The 15,571-nt window shown below is 34.6% G+C and overlaps 1 long non-coding RNA gene across 1 annotated transcript; it reads left to right on the plus strand.

The window, feature by feature from the left end:
• The first annotated feature begins 10,973 nt into the window (after nucleotides 1–10,973).
• Nucleotides 10,974–15,286, plus strand: LOC112531874. Its single transcript, XR_005858043.2, has 2 exons — nucleotides 10,974–14,458; nucleotides 14,582–15,286. It is a non-coding gene; the product is annotated as an uncharacterized LOC112531874 (long non-coding RNA).
• Nucleotides 15,287–15,571: the final 285 nt, after the last annotated feature.

Genomic DNA, 15,571 nt, shown 5'->3' on the forward strand with positions numbered 1-15,571 from the left:
TATTTTTTTTTAGTATCTAAACCAGAAAAAAAAGAATCTTATCAAGGTACCACCTTTCTTTGAGATGTCAGGAATCAAAATTTTTTAACAGAATGCATATCAGAATTCAAGGTCTCCCCCTTTTCTCCTTTCTCTCTGTATACACACACACACATACTCACATAGATTTTTTTACATATCATTCTTGGAAAAGAACATATTATTTTCATTTAAACTTTCCAAGATAATTTGGCCTTGAGCAAAAACTCAGCAGGACAAATTTCAATATAAACAAATGAAGTTTGGCAAAGCTCTAAGCAACTGAAAACTGTGTCTTATAATGGAAAAATTATGATAGGCAGCACAACGATATACCAAGATATTACCATCCTGCCAACAGAGGAAAATAAATCAACCGAAATTCCTGACAACATCATCTTCCTGAAACTGATGAGAGTATGCAAAGGCTTTTTGGCTAATAGATGTCAAATGAAACCTTGAAGACAACAAATAAAATCCATAATGGAAGAAACTTAAACTTAAAACATAATGTTTCCTTGATCATAATTTTCAGTGCTGTATTGTATGCCAGTCTGTTAAGGATAACAGTCTGCAATAGCATACAAAAATGCAGGAGAATTTTTTAAAACAAGGAAAATATCCTGTTCTTGTTCTTCCATTCTTCCAAAATTTTAAACAGATCTATAGGGGAAAGCATTGTTATTCATCATTATAGTCAATAAAACCATTCTTCTATGAAAACCAAGAGCTGATTCTTTCTTTAATTCTTTGTTTGTTTGTTTTGCATGAGTTGTTCTGCTTAAGAGGAGGCAATGGTTCTGTACGATTTGGACTTCCCTTTTATACGGGTATTTTAGCTGTCAAAGTTCATAGTAGCAATATGTGTTCTTTCTCGAAGTCTAGCAATCCCTCAGATTACACAAGGTCCCTTAAGGAATTTATAAGTCCTTTAAAGCCTGTAAAAAATAACAGAAGTTATTTTCATAATTTCTATGCCTCTGTTCTTACATCCTGTTTTGTAGAATAATTTTAAGTAGAAATCTCCATGAGCCTCGCAATTCAGACAGTCAGTTTGAAGTAGAAATTTTATTGCAGCGTATGTATTAAGTCCATCATTGTCCTTATGGCTTTCTGAGGAGACTTGAATGTTCTGTGGAAGATATATTGCTAACTACTGTTTTAATACAATTTGTCAGAATGACTTTGGTTTTTTTTCTTTGCAACTAGAAAGCAAAATCAGTGAGTCTTATGGCTAAATAAAAATATGGCTAAACAAAACATATTACTTTAATTTTAATTAATAATTAATTAATAATTAATACTTTATTACTTTAACCAGAGGTGTCTTCTTGATCTGATACACACTGGTTGTTTTTCACTCATCCTCTTGTTCCATTGCTTCTAAAAGTTTGTGTATTCTTTTATAACTATTTGATAGCTGTTTGAACAGGTTATCTATTTTCTCACAGACTGGAAAATTTCCTAGCGAGGCTCAGCCAACCCCAAGCATGTTTTCTGTTTCAAGTATTCATAGGAAGAGTCAGTGGGAATGCTTTTAGATGTGATCATCACTACTCCATTATGGTAGTTTTTTGTAGGTTTTTTTTTTTTTTTTTTTTTTTTTTTTAAGTAACTAACTTGAAAAGAAAAACTTCCTGCATTTCTGGAGAGTCTTTGGGAGGGTAATTACCAGGAAGTTGCCAGTGAAAAATGAAGAATAGTTGTTTCCTTGGTACTGAGTTCTTGATAATTGCCCATACAAATTCCACAATTATTCTCTCATCCCCATGCACCAAATGTTTTTAATTATACCAGATTGATAAGAATCTGAATACTCTGAGAAATGAGATGAACTTGTATGAAGACACATAGGATGGTAGTCAAATGAGCTGAAGTTTAAATATGAACAACACAATGCAACACTGAGGCCTGCATGACTGTAAGAATGTTAGGTAAGACCCCTTAGTTACTTTTAGACAACTGTTTCTCTGGAATGTTTCTTTAATAGATATTAAGTCCTTGAAGAGAAATAGATTTCTGTAGCTTTGTTTTGCAGCTTCATTTTCAAATACTAAATTGAAAAACTGTGTAGAAAGAGAAATAATATCATAGTAATTTTATCATAAAAGATACTCATCATTTTTTAAATTAAAAATATTCTCTTGTGCAGCTAATGTTTAGGTGAAGAAAATGGTGTAGAATTTTTCAATACTGAAGTGTATGATTTCAAGTCTTGTTTTCATCCTGTGCAAAGTCAAATAACTTGTGGACAAAGAATACATAATTTTCCAAATCTGTGAACTGAAAATAGAATGACAGCAGCACGTTTTCTTGAAAACTAAAAAAGAAGAAGAAATAATAAAACAAAGATTTTATTTTATTTAACCATAAGTACTTATGGAAAACAAAAACAAACAAACAAACAAAAATGGATATTGCAAATGCAGATGGTGCACATTGATACTCATAATTACTAAATACACTTTCCATATCTCATAACACATTAATATACAATATAAAAAGAGCTGGAATAGTTATAGTCATTTTCTTTTTACTGCTAAAAAATTGAATTTATGTCAGTTAGTGTATTGAAAGCTCTGAAGTGTCACTAAAAAGTGAAGTTTATAATTATTCGGACCTACTATCAGAAATTCCTTAAGATTGTTACAGCTCTTACAATAAATATTTGTCTGCCCCGTATTTGTAAAAACATACAATATTGGAACAACAACAACAACAAAAAGTTAAGTATTGTTTTGAACTGGGAAACACTAAGTTGTGATAGATTTGCAGTAATACTCTTGAAAATATAATTTAAATTCACACTTATATTTGTGATAAAAAATGCTTCATGGCATTTTGTAACACTTCTATAGGGCATCACTATTACCTCCGTTTGTATTGAGACACTGTTGCTGTTTGAAAAGTTAATCATGCAGTACTGCTCCATTCCCCTGGGAGAAAGGTGCTGGGGAAGGAAAAAATCCAATTGAGGTAGCAGAAATTAATTTATTAAAAGGAATGTGAGATAATAGAGAATAAATAAGAGTAATAAATCAAAACAAACCAAAAATAAAACTGGAGGAGAGAGAGAGAGTCCATCCAAATCTTTATCAGCAGGCCCTCCACTGTTTGCTTCCTGTAAAAGACAAGAGAGTTCTTCCCTTGTAACCCAGAATTGGAACCATGTGGAGGCTGCTGGAAAATTCAGTACATCCCAGTGCATCTTTGCCTGGGGGAGTCAGAACTCACATGAGATTGCTAGAGATAAACAGGAAACACATCTCCGCAGTGCACTGTGCACTCTGCGTCCAACAGCCTGTTGCATGATATTACGATATGGAATATTGATATAACCAGAACAGAGATACAGTTGCAATATTTAATAACTTATAATATTGGACAAAATAAAAAAGCTGCAATTAAAAAAAAAAAAAAAAAGGCCTGAATAATAGTTGTGATAATAATTTAGTTTTTATTATAGCAGTTTACAGTCAGAGATTTCATATTTTCAGAAGATGTGCAATTATTGTTATTTTTAATACTATGATTTTACTTGTGTGTAATATGATTTTACATTTATATATGTACTTTGAGGTATAAAATTGATTTTTTTTTTTTTTTTTTTTTTGGATCACAGGATAGAAAATTGTCTTTGGTAGCAGCAAAGATTAAAAAAATAGTATCACTTAAATAAATACATGTGAAGAAGCCAAATTTGTAACAAAAAGGAAACCAGTAAATGAATTCACAAAAGCCAGCTACTACATAGCAAATCTCTGTATAAATGGGCTGAGAGTATGTACCAAGAAGAAGGCAAGTATCTATTCTTTTTCAATGGGAAAAACAAAAAACAAAAAACAAACAAACAAAAAAGCTATTTCATCCTTACTTTGGGAAAAAGGCACACAAAACCAAAGCAAAAAATGCCTCACTGACTGCATCTGTCCATTCTGTACTGTAATTTGTTTCCCGCTATGAAGATTTAGGTTAAATTCATTTCTATTATTAAAGACAAATAAGCTGCAAAAGAACTAATTCTCTGTCTCCATCTTTTACATGTATATTTATTCATATGAATGCACTTTTGTTCATTTATTTTTACTTCTACCTTGACAAAGCTGTGCAAAAAATAACATAGTTTGATTACTCATAATTTGCATTTGTGTAATTAATAGGGATGAAAAGGATTAAAATCAATGGAGAAATATTTATTTGTTTAAATTGGATAACTATGGAAAAACTATTTGGCAGGAATGAAAGCTTTTCCATCTAAATTACGTCATATAATTTAAACTGTTTTAGTTTTTAAGCTTAAAAAGCATGAAAATCACAAAGCAGAACTGGAAGAAGACACAGAAAAATACTGCCATGTAAAGGAAGAGCCTTCAGAACAAGGGTCTCAGCTCAAAATTAGCTAGCTGGTCCATTCTGGAGTGGGAAAACTGATAAAATGCCGCAGTACTCAGGTAATACCCTTGATACAATATGTGGAAGGGAGACAGTGTTTGAAGTAATATCAGTGAATGTATCAGAGTACTCTCAGAGAATTTTTCCAACGGATAAGGAAATATTATTTAAATAATACTAACTGTAAAATTCACTCATGAGTGATTGAGAAAACATGAGAAATATTGTTGAAAATATCAAGTCAATATAACAGCAGCATTTCTTCTTTTAAAAGTGTTGTGGGTGGGATTCACCTTGTTGAACTGGAGGTAGGAATATTTGAAATAGATGTCTAAGTTCCATTGCTGTCATTGGAGACTTAATCAACTCAGTGAGTGAAATCAAGGGCTATCAATACCTTTCATTACCCAAAGTGAACCTACAGAAAAGCTGGAGAGTGACTCTTTATCAGGTAGCATAGTCATAGGACAAGGGATAGTTGCCTTCAACTAAACTAGATTAGATATTAGAAAGAAATTCTTCACTATGAGGACAGTGAGATACTGAAATAAATTGTCCATAGAAACTGTGGATGCTCCATCTCTGGGAGCATTCAAACGTAGGTTGAGTGAAGCCCTTGGCAACTTGATCTCATGGAAGGTGACTGTGCTATGGCAGGGAATTAGAACTAGATGAATTTAAGTTCTCTTCCAAACCATTTTATGATTCTATGACTAAATATTGATCCAATCAATATTAAGGTTTTCAGAGGAGCTGAAAATCAATCCCAGTGACAATATTATTCATTGTGATAGAACACATTCACACACCGTAATGCAGACATCCAAATTTGGGTAAGAATAATCAGATTAGAAAAGTTAGCCTTTTTGCAGCAATTCATTATATAATACGGAATTATTTTATTTATTTTTGTTACTAATAAGAGTACTAGATGTTTCACAAGCATAGATACTGGTCAATTATCTGAGCAATATCCAATATATAAATACACAAAGTTAGAAGGAAATGATCAATGCCAGAGAGAAATAAAAGTTAAAATAATACATGCTTTTTCTTCTGTGTCTGAGAGAATGTGAGTAGATGTGAAAGTTGGAAAACCAAAAGAATTAGTAGTATGACAACATTCCTTTTCTACCCTAGCATTGTCAAAAGATAACAAGATTAATTCTCTGCTGTAGTATTTCACTACAGTAGTGTGTTAATTTGAGGGGCTTGGCTGAGCCTTATTCAGCATATAATTAGAATTTACTGAACTTTAATTTCTTATCATCTTTAGGCTGCATTATCAAAGTGTTTATATTGAAACATTCAAATGTTCAGTTAAAAATAAACTTCAGTTTGTCAAGGATACATTGTATACAAATTCTGTGGAAATATTTGAATAAAATTGTTCACTTTTGCTTTGTGAGAAATGCTTTGCACTTTACATATTTATAACATAATGTCATTAGAGTATGTATCTTAGAAATATAGCAATTTCCTGGTGAATTTATTGAATAAATGCTTATCTAATAAGTAATTTGAGAGTAGAGAAAGATCTAATGAAAAGCTAAATACACAGTGAAATCCTAATCAAGCAATTGAAATAGTTACTCATGATAAAACTAAGATTATCAGAGTATCAGAACACAAATTACTCCATTAATCTTTTGAATTAGTCAGTTCTTATTTTCTGAAGCTAAGTAACTTGAGAAGGTACACTCAAGGTTTCATCTTTCTGAAGACTGTATTTATTACCTTTACTTTCATAAAGAGTTCATTAGAAAGAATATTACAGTGAAATACGTTAACTTTTTAGCCTGTTTTAATGAAGTCATGTGAGTCTTTAATTATCTGACATAAAACTGCTTAGTTTTACGTAGTATCTACAGATACTAATTAGTATCTACATATATACATTAGTATCTACATCAATTAGTATCTACAGATATTAACGGATTCATATGTCATAAAGCCAGAAGAAACGCTGTTATTGAATCTTATATGTGGCACAATGCAGGCCACAGGACTTCACTGAATTGAGTAGTTGTAAGAGATTATTCTTTTATATGATTGACTCAAAGTTTGCTGAGGAACAAGTCCAGGCAAGTCCTGGGCAAAGGTACAGAAATCTTCTGTCTGGAGGACACTGATGGACAGGTCCTGGCTAAAGGATTGTGAAGTCCTTTAAGGAGCACAGATGGACGAGGCCAGGGGCAACGAGAGAGGGATAAGCTGCTGATAATGGCTGAGAAATGGTCTTTTGTGTGGACTTATCTAGAAGAAGATGGCCATCTCAGGAGCTACGCACATGACTCTTGCTCAAGCACCCAGGGATGTCACGTAGGCAGGAAAAAGAGGAGGATAAAAGAGGGTCTAACAACCATGAGGAGAGGGTTTCTGCCATCAGATCCCTCACCACGACGGACTCAAGGTTTCTGCCATCAGATCCTTCACTACGGACCATATGCTGATGGACTTCCCTGGGCCTGCTACCTGAGACCTGCTGCTTCCTCCCAGACTTACTCTGCGGCTTCTTCCTGGACCCACCCGGTACCTGCACCCTCTCGTTGCCCAAGACCGGCCTCGCTGCTCCTGCCCTTCAGCCTCGGACCATCAGAACATCGTGCAACAGGACTACTGCTGGTGGTGACTATCCCCGCTTTATGCAATTCTTGCTTCTTTCTATCTTTTCTATCGCTCGCCTTCCCTTTCCCATCACCCCAATCCATAATAGTGTCCGTCCTCCCCTTTCTTCATCTCCCTTATTAACATATGTAATAAACTGGTCGGACCAACATTTGAACCGTTGTTTCTTAATCTCACGCCGGGCATACATATTTCAAAGAACCTCCTCTCCCTCCTATAAATTGGAGTGAGACAGTAGTACATTATGTCTAAGTAAATGTGATTAAAATGGAGTATATTAAAATGGAGCATACATTTTTAATACATTCTTGACTTTAAATATACACAATGTTAGAGAATTCATTACGGTCTTTCACAGGTTGCCTCAATAGTTAGTAAAACATATAGCATGCTGACTGTTCATCATTTTATCATCTTTCTTGGAATGTTATACAAATCTCAACATATATAAAAATAGTTTTTATGTCATCTTTATCAATAACATTTGAAATATCATAAAACTGAAAGAGCAGATAGTTTTACAAGATGTGTTTACAGTAAATCCACAGTAACTTTGGTTATTATATTAATGCACATTTGTTATATGTATCTACAGCTAACACAAATTACTGTGGAATTATGATATTAGCTGTCCTGATATTTTGCTTGAAAGAGATAACTACCCTCCTTGAATTACTTGAATCACCCTCTTAAAACCTAAGAAATATTAGCACAGAATTAACAGATAAATTAACCTGTACTGTTTTGGAAGTTTTTAAGGTTGTCAAGACCAAACACTGTAAATATGGCCTAGAAATTCTTTTCAAAAGCACTTCAAAAGCACTTAGATATGTTTTACGTAGACAATTTGAAATATATTTATACTTATGTGATTGCAGTCACTTTTATCCTAAGACTAAAATACCATACATTCTTCAGTTATAATAGAATATTTCACATGAAGGGTTCTACAGAGATCATCAAGTCCAACTGCCTGACAACTTCAGAGGTAACCACAAGTTAAGCGTATTACTGAGGGCATTATCCAAATGCATCTCAAGTAATATTAGGCATAGGACATCAGTCATCTCATTGCAGTGAGATAAAAGCCTGTTCCACTGTTTGATGATAAATAAATGTCCAGTATAGTCTGAAACTCCCCTGGCACAGCACAGCTGTGTGCCACTCCTGTGCAACCTGCAATCAGCACAGAAGATACCAGGGAGCAGAGACCAGCACCTCCCTCTGTACTTCCTCTCCTCAAGGAGCTGCAGAGAGCAGTAAAGTCATCTTGTAGACTCCTATTCTCCAGGCTAGACAGTCCAAGAGTCCTCACCCTTTCCTTACTAGACATGTCTTCCATTCTGATTACCTGCTTTGTTGCCATTGTCTGGACACTTTTAGATATCTTAATAATGTTTTTATGTTGTGGGGCATACATTATTCAAGGTGAGGTTGCACCAACTCCAAATATATCAGGACAATCACCCCAAAAAGCAGTTTGCCCTTTTGGCAACCAACACTGCTGGTTCATACTGAGCCTGCTATCATCAGCCCTCCTAGATCAATTTGTTCTGAGCTGCTCTCCAGCCATTCATCTCTCAGTTTGTGTCATCTCTCAGGTACTGTGCCAGGCATAGTACCTGACATTTACCTTTGTTGAACTTCACGCCATTGTTTCCCCAGTGCTCCAATCCATCCACATTGCTCTACAAGACCTCAGCAACACAACTGACCATCTACTAGCCAAATGGGTCTCCATCACTACAACACTTTGAGTTCTACCATTGAGCCAGTTTATCACCCTGCATAGTGTGAACATACTTATCTCACAGTTGGACAATTTGTACAGAAAGTTGCCATGAAGGATCATATCAAAGGCTTTACTGAATTCTAGAAAGATGACGTACACTGCCTTCCTTCATCCACCAAGTGGGTAATCTTATAAAAAGAAATCAAAGCAATGAAGACAGGGCTTTCCCTTCATGAACCCATATTGACTATGCCTGACAATGGCTTTGTCCTTCAAGTGCCTTTCAGTAACACTCACTATAATCTTCTCCATAAATTTTTAGGGTACTGAGTTAGGTTAACAAGTCTGTTACAGATTTGTTACTTTTGTTACTTTGTTTTCAGTAAGTTCTTTCTCTTTATTTTTTGTTTGTTTGTTTATTTTACTTTGTTTTGGGAAGAGGAGAGCTTGTGGTGGGGAGTGGGGTTTTGTCATCTACGTAGTGCTATTGAAGATAATACTACTTTTTTATATTTAAACATTTGATCCTCAGAAAGTTTCATCCTATTCTTTCATGTTTACGAGATTTTTCTCTCTTCAAACACTTTTTTTCTTTGTATGAACATTTGCAAATGAGTGTGTACATGCATATCAATGACCATGAGTACATGGGGCTTATCTGTTCCTCAAAAATATGACTTGGTCAAAATTACTTTTGCATAAAGAACAACTGAATTTCAGCAACGTAATCCTTTCCTACTCATAAGTCTTAAATTAATGTGCAAAATTGAATTAATCAGCATATTTAATTACAATTTTTTTGTTAAACTTATTTATCTGTGAAGGTGTTATGTATAATTTTTGAAAGTTAATGGATACATTATTAAGCAAAGAGTAACAGCTCCAACAAACCAGAATTATTTAAGTCTCTGAGGAAAACTAAGATTTCCCTTCTGATTCATCTTTAAAATCCTGTTTTCAACATCTTTGCAAAGTTAATTTTAGTTTTTTAAAAGCCAGGTAACTTAAAATAATTTTTCTGCCCTTCATTCCTCTTTTGTTTATCGTGTTTTTCAGAATGTTGTTCCATTAGTGACTTTGAAGTCAGTGATGTTAGATCAAATTATTCAAATTACTAGCTTTTGTTGTTGCTGGTGCTGTTTTGTGGGGTTTTTTTCTTTTGTTTTGTTTTGTTTTGATTTTCCTCTTATGAATGTAATTTACTGGTGTAGTGGTTATTAGAACAGAACTTCACAGTGTTTGTGTTTTGTCTTAATTATAAGTAATTTTATATCACTAATATTATCAGTAAACTTGTTTGTGTATATTTTACTCAATGAAATGTTAATGCCAAACTTTGAACAGAAACTGTACTGACTACTTCTATCTTAAAACAGACAGTACCAGTAGCTGATTGTTTTACTTTTGTTTCCTTTCATCAAACAACTCTATTCAGAAGGTGAAAATTTCCTTTTCTTCTTTTTGATGGAATTTCTTTTCATTTCTCCCCTTTCTTTTCATAGTTTTACAAACGGGCAGTTACACAGTTTATTACAAAATATGTTGAGGCACATGCCTAGAAGGTGTGTTGAATGGCATACTCCATCTACTTGTGGCATCTATGCATATTAAGTTGTTAAAAGCATGTTTGTCAAACTTATATGACAGTTTTAGCAATTGTAAAAACGCATATTTGCTATGCTATGCTAGAAGAAGAGGAAGAAAAAGAAGAAGAGAAGTGAAAAAAGAGAGGAGAGAAGAGGAGAGGAGAGGAGAGGAGAGGAGAGGAGAGGAGAGGAGAGGAGAGGAGAGGAGAGGAGAGGAGAGGAGAGGAGAGGAGAGGAGAGGAGAGGAGAGGAGAGGAGAGGAGAGGAGAGGGGAGGAGAGGAGAGGAGAGGGGAGGGGAGGGGAGGGGAGGGGAGGGGAGGGGAGGGGAGGGGAGGGGAGGGGAGGGGAGGGGAGGGAAGGGAAGGGAAGGGAAGGGGAAGGGAAGGGAAGGGAAGGGAAGGGAAGGGAAGGGAAGGGAAGGGAAGGGAAGGGAAGGGAAGGGAAGGGAAGGGAAGGGAAGGGAAGGGAAGGGAAGGGAAGGGAAGGGAAGGGAAGGGAAGGGAAGGGAAGGGAAGGGAAGGGAAGGGAAGGGAAGGGAAGGGAAGGGAAGGGAAGGGAAGGGAAGGGAAGGGAAGGGAAGGGAAGGGAAGGGAAGGGAAGGGAAGGGAAGGGAAGGGAAGGGAAGGCAAGGGAAGGGAAGGGAAGGCAAGGGAAGGGAAGGGAAGGAAAGGAAAATTCCTAAAACATGGGACTTTTGAAAAACTAGTTCAGCACATCAGAGTTGTGTGTACGGAGACTCCTTCTTTAGCACCTTAATCAGAAGTATTGCCTGTAAGTTGTGTAAGATCATTGTCCATCATTCATGCTGATGAATAATTTATTCTTAATTTGTTATCATCTCAGGAGGTGTTCAAGGCATCTACATGATATGTATTTTATCACAGCAACCTGAATGAAAAGTATGTGTATTTGTGTGCTGTTGCTCTTCCTGTCCTGCTTATATAACATTTCACACTCCATATTTAAAATACTACATATATTATTGTTTCTTCACTTATACAAATTGTTATTTTCTGGGATAATTGGTCTTGCCAAAGATAAGGCCATCTCATTGCATCTGAATCACCAATAGCAAGAGTTGTTGCATATTTCTCAGGAAGTCCATCAGTATAAATATCCTCATCATTTTCTACTCTATACCAATCATTTAATTAGTTGTTTTTCTCTAATTCTTTCCTTAATTAAACTTTTCCTGGTCTTCCTTACTTCTTCAGGAGGTCTGCAGTTGATGTGCATTGCACTAGTGTTTTGGTATGGTATATGAAGTTATGGCCGTAGTACAATGTAGTATAGACAGACTTGAGTTAAAATTATACTTGATCACTTTGCTTTCAGCATCAGCCTGGAAAGAACATTTTCAGTTCAGTAGCAGCTGTAAATTATGCTCCACAAAAGGGGAGGGGGGAGAGGCCTTGCACTGTATTTTGTATTTCAACAGCTATCCTGTGACTGTAAATCAAACAATTTGACTTAAAATTTAACAAAGTGTTCTCCCAGTACTACACTAAAGAGTCTTTTATCCATAATGTTGATGAACCTAAAATTAATGTTATGAATTCTCTTGTTCTATTTTAAGAATATATGGTTGTTACACTGATGTCTCACATCTGTGCAAAGAAAATGCTGTTTCACCACCTGCAACATCTCTCTGTATTTGAAGAGATGTCTGGTTTTCTGAAGTAAGCAAAGATGTTTGATTTTCTTTACATTAACATAACCTTTGTTCTTTTCTTCTCAAGCTGAGCTCCTTGCTGTACACATGTAAATTTTATCTCTTCTTTACTTAGTACGAGAATTCCCAGTCGTGGACTTCTGTATGTCAGTGAACCAACAGGCTGTATACTCTATTACCATGACAGAAAACAGTGCACTGGCAACAGCATCACAAACACACAGAATCCGGAGGCCTTCCAAGTGTCACTATAGTAAAGTTTACACAGCCTTTGGACTATACATTAAAAGTGAGTGGAAAGGTTTCTACCAGTGTTAACTCTTCCACATTAAAGGAAAGTACTGTGTACATATGGCATAATACTAGTAATAGAAGACCTTGTTTCTCTTATTGGAAATCTTATTTCCACCCTTTTGTTTGTGTGAGACTTTATGGAGCATATTTTATATTCATTATTTTCAGAGGAAGAAGGTGAGCTACTACTTGCTCTTTTTCAAGTTATTTGAATGTTGAAGAGACAAAGGAAAAATGAGCAGAATAATTTACCATATACCTGTTCACAAAATCTCAGCATAATTTTAAAGTTTTATTTTATGACTTTTTTTTCCCTGAGATTCTGGGTTCATTATCAAAGAAAAAATGTTTACTATTCTTAAAACCTAATCACAGTAATCTGCTGCAGATAGCATGAAGTAACTCTTTCCAGAGATATCCTAATTTCCTTATATTGTTTTATTTGTTTCCTATTTAAAGATTTTGTATTCAGTCTACATTTTTTGTTTATTATATTATCTTGCAACATATTTCTTAGTGATAATATCAATTTGATTTAGGTAATGTATTACAGCTTCTCTGTTCAAAAATGTCTTGATGACTGACTTGACATTTACTATTCCTTCCCTCAAAAAAAAATAAGAAAGCAACAAAAAGCATCTTCAGTGCACTATAGATCTTTAGCTGAATTTTGAGACAGAATAAATCTATTTTTCCATAGCAGAAAGTCTATGTTGTAACATAGTTTTAATGATAAGCATTTCCCCATATTGATCAAAATACTTTGTTGTAGTTTATTCTGAGATAGTAGTTCTCCACTAAGCTGTGTTGTTTGGCAGTAAAGGACAGAATCACCACGGTTGTGTAGTACACATGGTTTTGGAGGGGAACACTTGATAGAAGATAAGGAGTTCCCTATTTATTTGGAAAGCTCAGTCCTTGTCCTTTCATAACTGCTTTCACATTGAAATATGTAAAGACCTGCCATTGGATGACTGAGACTTTACAGGTGAGTATGATTTCAGACATAATTCTAGGGATTTATGCTATATTCTATTCAGTGATCATTCTGACATAGTCATCACAATGTCTGTTGCTCCACCTGCATTGCAGTCTTTCCAAAATCAGAGGGAAATGTGTTAAATTTAAATGATATGGAAATATTTTTAAAGTCTACATAACTCAGACAGATATGATAGTATTACTTCACTTAGTATAAATACAAAGTCTAGAAATTAATGGAAAGATTTCTGAAAAATCCTCTGCATATCATTTGATATAAACATGTCTTGTCCACCCATTTCCTATGTTCAACAAAGCCATGGTTCTGTTAAACAGTGATATGTTCTCCATATATGAAACTATTATATATTAACAATATAAATAAAATACAATAATACAAAATATATACCAGTGTAGCTACAGTTCTGTCTACTTTCTATCTAGTAGAACTCTAGTTCTAGTAGATAGAACTGTCTACAGTTCTATCTACTTTCCTTTCCCCATATTCTCTGGTTCTTTTCTGCTTACCATTATCAGAAAAAATATTCTTCAAACTGACTGGAGTTGACAACTTTTTCTTGCTATTATATTATCTTTAAGGTTTGCTCTTGATCCAGTCTAACATTTTTCTCTTTGAGCAAAAAGGTAACAGTTTGAAAGATGAGGGCAATGTAATAATTGTCTTTTTCCACGTATCTGATAGTATAAAGTGAGACTTTGAACTGATTTTTGCTGTGATGGACTTAACTTTATTCATAGCAGCAAATATGTCACTATGCTTTTGACTTGTAGCTCGAATAGTGTTGATAACACACCAGTGCTTGACTACAGATGAGTAGTGCTTGCATGACATCAAAGCTTCCTCTTTCCATTCCAGATTCCAGAAAAATGAGTATGTGGTGTGTGGGCGAGAGGCTGGGAGAGAACATAGCTAAGATAACTGACCTAAACTGTCTAAAAGGATGCTCCATACAATACGACATCATGCTCAACAATAATAAGCACAAGGAAAGGAGTAGGAAAGTCGGATATTCATAGCTATAATATTCATCTTCCCAAGCACCAGTCATGATAAGGTCCTGTGTCCCAGGAAGTCTGAAAATCTACATGTTGATGGGAAGCACCAACTGAATATTGCTTTTTGCTTTTCTCATGTATGTGGTTTCTGCCTTTTTTTTTTCTTTTTTAATGTTTTATTTTTATTTTTATTTTAAATTAAGATGTCATTATCTTGATCCACAAGGCTTTTCATCTTCCTTCTGTTTTGTCCCCACCAGAGACTGGAGTAAGCAAGAGGCAAAGATGAGTCTGTCCAATGACCAGTGTCAACCCATGACAGACTTCAAATGGATATAAGTGTGGAAGTTCGTATTTGAAGATACATATGGATTTGTTTACATATATAGAATTGTGTTGAGTTCTGTTAATTGCACAGTTTTTTTCAGTGGAACACAGTGGTATATCCTGAAGCAAATCATACTGCAAATTAAAATGCACAGAGATCAGATCCTATTTTTTCATTATGGAAAAAAAAAATAATTTACAGTCATTTCTTTTCTGCATGAAAAATCCAAGACCTGAAAAAGGCACTTGTTCACACTATGGTTGGGAGGTTTTGAACAGCATATTTTAAGCAGCTAAAGCAGCCTTCCATGTCTTTTGGAAATAGAAATCCAATGAAATTTTCCTATAGGAGATATCGTCAAATCAAAAGTAGGAGATTAACAAATTAAACAAGTCAAAGAAGACCTGAACAATCAGACCACGCACTCTAACCATCAACAAAATTCTGAGTGCATATGTATGTCTCAAAATATATATGCATACATATATGCATTTACTATACTACCAAGAAAGTTTCTTGGTAGTTCTTTCGGGTTAATAAAATCGGGTTAATAAAATAAAATCTGTGGGAAAGGTGAAATCTGTGTGATGTATCTGTCAAAATATTCATTACAAATAAAATTCTTTATACTTTTTAACAGTAGATGTTATTTTATGCACAAGTTTTGATGTCATCATGATTATCCCTTTGTCTTTCTCAATTGTAAGGATTTTTATTTAATTTGATAGTATTCATCCTTTTTTCTCTAACTTTTGAAAAATTGTATTTCTTCAGAAAAATTAACACTCTGTTGTCAAGTAATTTGTTACTCTTTACTGATCTTTTCTAAATTTTCTACAGTGTCCCTTATTTGACATAATTAACAATATCCTATTTATTGATCATCTTTAATTTCAAAGTAGAATCTATGCAATAATTACAG

The sequence above is a fragment of the Gallus gallus genome, chromosome 2, assembly GCF_016699485.2.
Source record: "Gallus gallus isolate bGalGal1 chromosome 2, bGalGal1.mat.broiler.GRCg7b, whole genome shotgun sequence".
NCBI classification, from domain to species: domain Eukaryota; kingdom Metazoa; phylum Chordata; class Aves; order Galliformes; family Phasianidae; genus Gallus; species Gallus gallus.